We start from the raw sequence: 5753 nt of genomic DNA, 5'->3' as shown, positions 1-5753 counted from the left end.
GGGAGGCCTACAGGGAGGCCTCTCTGGAAGCCCCGCCCACCTGCAATCAGCTGAGAGGCGGGGAGCGAAGAAGAGCTCTCTGCAGTTTGCAGGCCGCTCGGACCCTCGGCCAGAGCCGGAGGGCAAGGCAAGCAGGATGGCAAGTGGCTGAGGGGCCCTGGGGCCGGGCCAGTGGGCAATGGGGTGGGGGTGGCAGGAACTGGTGTGGCGCCCCCTCCTCAGTGGCGCCTAGGGCACGTGCCCTGGCTGCCCCCCCCCCAAGTTGCACCCTTGAATGCAGGTGGTGTGCCTTTCTCTTGACAAGATGCGTGCTTTCTTGCCTCGTTGCAGGCACTGTCATGGTTAGGTGTGCAGTGGCTTGTGATATCCATGTTGAGATCTGATTTGGCAGTTTTGCTGAGCCAAGGCAAAGGGATGTGTATTAGTTGCTAGGCAACAGCAAGGGACTTTCAGCTGCTGATTTGTTGGCTCCCCGACCCCTGGGCCAAATATCCCATTTACTTTTGGAGTTGGCCCTGGGCTGGCATATATTGATACAGATATGAACTATTCCCTATCAAAAGAAAAGAGAGAGAGAGAGAAACTATTTGCTAAATGTGCTTTCAAAATTCAGCCATCTGGTCTTGGCAAAATAAGGAAATTCTATAAAAGTAGTTCCATTTTTATTAAGGGGCATCCAAAACAGTCATATCTCCTGGAGCTGTTTATTTCTCTTAAGTTAAAACAATTAGTAGACTAAATGTTGGCCACTCTGGCCAGGAAATTGAATCCTTTTAAGAAAATCAATGTATGACCATCCAGTTAGCATAATGTTAATAAAATGTAATAATGGTGTCAGGATTACAGAAACTCTCTCTTCACTTTTAAAAGGACACTGACCTTGAAGATTGGATGATATTCCTGAATCATTGCCAGAGTATCAAGCTTGTTGCCTAGAGCTGTCTGAATCAGGCGCACTATTTGTCTGAAACATCACCTCTTTGCATTACTGCATTCATAGGCACAGCACTCCCATGGTGATGTGTTGTTCTAGGTGCAAACACTCAGTCCAATGTATCCCATTAAGAAGGGATCTTCTGTTGATTCTAATGATTCTTCTCAGTGCATGCATAATGAGCCTCAAGAGCAAACGTATTCTTGTCCTTACACTTGACCATCTTTAAGGGCTCTTAGATGGTCAAGGACAGGCATTCGACCACTGAGTTGTGTAGCTAATGCAGTGGTCCCTGCATTGCTGTCTTATTTCATTGTCATATCAAATCTAACATCTGCAGTGACAAGTGCTGTCTTTCAGGCTTTCCTTCTTCTCTCTTCTCCGGCAGAAAAACAGCCTGGAGGCTAAAGGTCTTCTCATTGCTGATCCTGCATTTGGGAGGAGGCCTGCTATGTAGGGGGCCTCTTCATTCTCTTTCCCTGAAGTATCAGCAGGGATGGATTGCCCTGGGTGGAGGTCTGATACAGAGCTCTCATGATATAAAGGTGGTCTCCTTGGGTTCTTCTGCCAGAATACAAGCAAGGCTGGAAGGTCCTGTGAGATGGCCTGATATGGAGGTTGCCTTTTTTGGTTCTTTCCTGTCATGCTCTACAGAGAGCCACCCCCACGGCTTTTCTTCCTGCAAAGGAAATGGAGGTGCCACCTCCTAGCTGTTCACCCAACAAGATTCCAACCAGAAACAAGGTGGGGGTGTGTGTATCTATGTAAATCACAAATGGTGCACAAACTCTGTTAGGTTGGATAGCCACTGCTCCCCGGATGTGGAGTTTTTAATGATTAAATGTAGACCTTTTTATCTCCCCCGGGAATTTACAGCAGTAGTATTGACGGTGGTGTATGTGGCACCAACTGCAAACGCACACGAGGCCATGAGTATTTTGTATGAGAACATTAATAGTAAACTGAGCAAATACCCAGAGGCGGTGCAGATTATTGCGGGGGATTTCAACCACACAGATTTGAAGGCAGTATTCCCGAAATTTCATCAGCACATCAAGTGTGCAACGAGGGAGGGAAATACGCTTGACAAGGTGTATACAAACATTAAACGGGCATTTGAGGTTAAGCCCTTGGCTCACCTTGGCAGGTCAGATCATGTGTCCCTGCTTTTGACACCAGCGTACATACCTCTCAGAAAGCAAGCCCCGATATCAACACGTACTGTTATAGTGTGGCCTGAGGGAGCCTCTCAACAGCTGCAGGACTGTTTTCAGGAGACTTATTGGAATGTGTTTGACCATCATGATCTGGAGATCCACACATCAATGGTCCTGGATTATATTAAATTTTGTACAGCCAACGTCACCAGGGAAAAGTATGTGAAGATGTATCCAAATAGGAAGCCCTGGATGACAGGGGAAGTTCGGAGGCTGTTGAAGGCCAGAAACTTTGCTTTTAGAACTGGAGATCGAGCATTGTATAGCATAGAAAGGGCGAATTTGAAGAGGGGTATTAAGAAGGCAAAAGCTGAGTATAAAGGGAAAATTGAGAATTATATGAGCAGCCATGACACTAGACAAATGTGGCAGGGGGTTCAGCAACTTATTGGCTATAAATCTAACAATCCATCAACTGTAGAGAGTACTGCCTCCCTGGTGGGGGAGCTGAATACCTTTTTTGCCCGGTTTGAGGTGACACTGGCAGTGGTTCCAGGAGTGCTGCCGGAGTCACTGTTCTTACTTCCCGAGGAAAATGTTGTTAGAGTGGAAAATGCTGTTAAAGTGAAAGAGGGGGAAGTGAGGCGGGTACTAAAGGAAATAAATGTGAGGAAGGCTATGGGCCCTGATGGAGTGGCTGGTAGGGTGTTGAGAGACTGCTCGGAACAACTGGCAGAAATTTTTACGAAGATTTTCAATCGATCTCTGGCCCAAGCCACTGTTCCATCTTGTCTGAAATCCTCTACTATCGTACCTCTGCCAAAAAAATCTAATATAGATAGCCTGAATGACTTTCGACCTGTGGTGCTTACACCCATCATAATGAAATGCTTTGAGAAATTGGTGCGGAATCGTATTATGGCTTGTTTGCCAGATGGATTTGATTTTTATCAAACTGCATATAAGAAGAAGAGATCCACGGAGGATGCTGTGACTATGGCCTTACACACTGTCCTGACCCATTTGGAGAAACAAGGGAATTATGCAAGACTGCTTTTTGTAGACTTTAGCTCTGCATTTAATACTATTCTCCCATATAGATTGGTGCCAAAATTATTGGACCTGGGGCTTCCACCGTGCTTATGCAGGTGGATACTGAATTTTCTATCAGATCGTTCTCAACGGGTCAGGATGGGCTCTTATGTCTCGACGGATCTCAGTATAAATACAGGGACGCCGCAGGGGTGCGTGATGAGTCCACTTTTGTACACGCTTTACACATATGATTGTGTTCCCAATTACCTCAGCAATAGGATTATTAAGTTTGCAGATGACACAACTGTGGTTGGTCTGATTACTGCTGGAGAAGGGGAGTCGGCCTATAGGAAGGAGGTGGAGAGGCTGACAGACAACTTATTCCTCAATTTAAAGAAAACAAAGGAGATCATTGTGGATTTCAGGAAATGCAAATTGGATTTCCAGCCACTCATTATTGAAGGGATTTGTGTGGAACGGGTTTCGGTGTTTAGATTTCTGGGAATGGAGCTGAGAGATGACCTGACATGGGGAGCAAACACCAAAGATCTGATGAAGAGAGCACAGCAGAGATTATACTTCTTGAGAGTTCTCCGGAGGACTAATCTCTCAAGTAATCTATTGTTGGTGTTTTATCGCTGTGCTATAGAGAGTGTGTTGACTTATGGGATCTGTGTGTGGTTTGGGAGTTGTACAGCCAGAGAAAGAACACTGCTGTCCAAGGTTGTTAAGACTGTGGAGAAAATAATTGGATGTACTCTTCCTACCTTAGATCAAATCTATGCCACTAGATGTTATAATAAAGCTGTGGAGATAGCGCAGGATCCCACGCACCCTGGAAACAATCTCTTTCAGCTTCTGCCTTCGAGAAGGAGGTATAGGGTCATAAAGACCAGGACCAGCCGCTTGAGAAGTAGCTTCTACCCAAAAGCGGTCTCAGCTTTGAACGCAGCAAAACACAGCTTCTGAGGGGTTTTTTGTATTTAGTTTTTAGAGTTTTTTAGTGGGTTTTTAGTGGGTTGGTGGGAGGGGGGTGTATGGGTATATGTTTAGATTATTCTTGTTAGGTCCTGTAGTAGTGGTTGTAGATTCTTTTCAATCTCGTTGTTCTGCACAGGACAATGACAATAAAGATTTATCTATCTATCTATCTATCTATCTACCCAGGGCCAAATCAGTCACTCAGTTTGACTCCGCCTGGATCTAAGCCTCCAGCTGCTGCTTTGGCTCTTGGTGGAAAATAAGAGGGCTGGAGAATAACATTTGGCCTCAAACTTGGGCCTTCCAGCTGTTGTTTGATTACAGCTTCCATAGTCCCCAGTAGTCGCAGTAGCCAATAGTCAGGGTTGATGGGAACTGTAGCCAAACAGCAGCTGGAGGGCTGGAGTTGTGCAGCCCTGCCCTAAATCAAGCTTCCTCTTCCGCATCACCATTCCATCCTCTTCCACATGGAGCAGATCTCTCTTCAGGGCCAAAATCCAGCCTCCTTGCCATACATGTTGGGGCAGACAAGCTCTGTATGAGCCTCCTGGCAAGGAACTGTCTATCTTGAGCTACATCTTGAACCTCTCAAACATCTCTTGGCCCTGAGTGGACTGGCCAAGAGAATCTTTTCTGTAGCTGAGTTTGACCCAAAGACCTTTTTACCCAACTCTACCCAAAGAATATTCAAAGCAAGGCAAATGTATTTTCTTTAAAATAAAACATTTTATTTTTAAAACAATAAATATGCAAGTTTTATTGCTGTTCTATCTCTACATCCTATTAAAACAAATATTTAATAGGACTTTTAATAGGATGTAGAGATAGAACAGCAATAAAACTTGCATATTTATTGTTTAAAAATGTTTTATTTTATTGCTGTTCTATCTCTACATCCTATTAAAACAAATATTTAATAGGACTTCTGGTTGGACTGCTAACGAGGCTGCACGCTTCCCGACAGGGGAGACTGAGGAGGAGTATTTTAAGGGGGTTTTGAGGCTTCATAACCCCCCTACGCCACCCTGGATTAAAGGGGTTTGGATCAAGATTTCCCACAGATTCCCCCTGAGCAGGCTCCCTATATTAGAGCAGTGCTGGAGAGCACAGTTCTGATTTAGGTTGAGCGGTGGGGGCTGGGATTCATCAAGCTATATTCCTCCATCAGAAATTCTTCCGACTGAAGCCGGTTGGCATCTAATCTCTATTGGTTTGGATTATAATTAATTACTTAAAGTTTAAGAAGCTCACCTCTCAGCGTGATTAAGGATAACTTGCTGGAATTTCTCCTGCTTTTGTTGGAAGGACTTCACAGAACTCAAGCCGTTGTTCGTGAAGAAGCTGTAAGTCTCCTAACTATAAATCCTGGATGGAAATTCAACCCTCTTACTAAATGCTGGAATTAGAAATCTGAACTGATGTCTAAAATCTTTTAAAAACTTTTTAAAAAGCATATTAGTGGGAACTATTATTATTCTCTTTCAGTGCTGTTTGAGAGAGTTTAATTTATGGAAGAAATGCTTTGCTGTTCGCTATTGAATATGTCTATCATGAAGCCACCCAATTAGAGGAAGAAGGCGTTTTACTGTACTGTGGGAAAAATTAATTGGCAGTGATAAGACATAACAGCTGTGGTCTGGAGCTCT

Source organism: Hemicordylus capensis, chromosome 3 (assembly GCF_027244095.1).
Source record: "Hemicordylus capensis ecotype Gifberg chromosome 3, rHemCap1.1.pri, whole genome shotgun sequence".
NCBI classification, from domain to species: domain Eukaryota; kingdom Metazoa; phylum Chordata; class Lepidosauria; order Squamata; family Cordylidae; genus Hemicordylus; species Hemicordylus capensis.
This window is presented reverse-complemented; position numbering follows the sequence as displayed.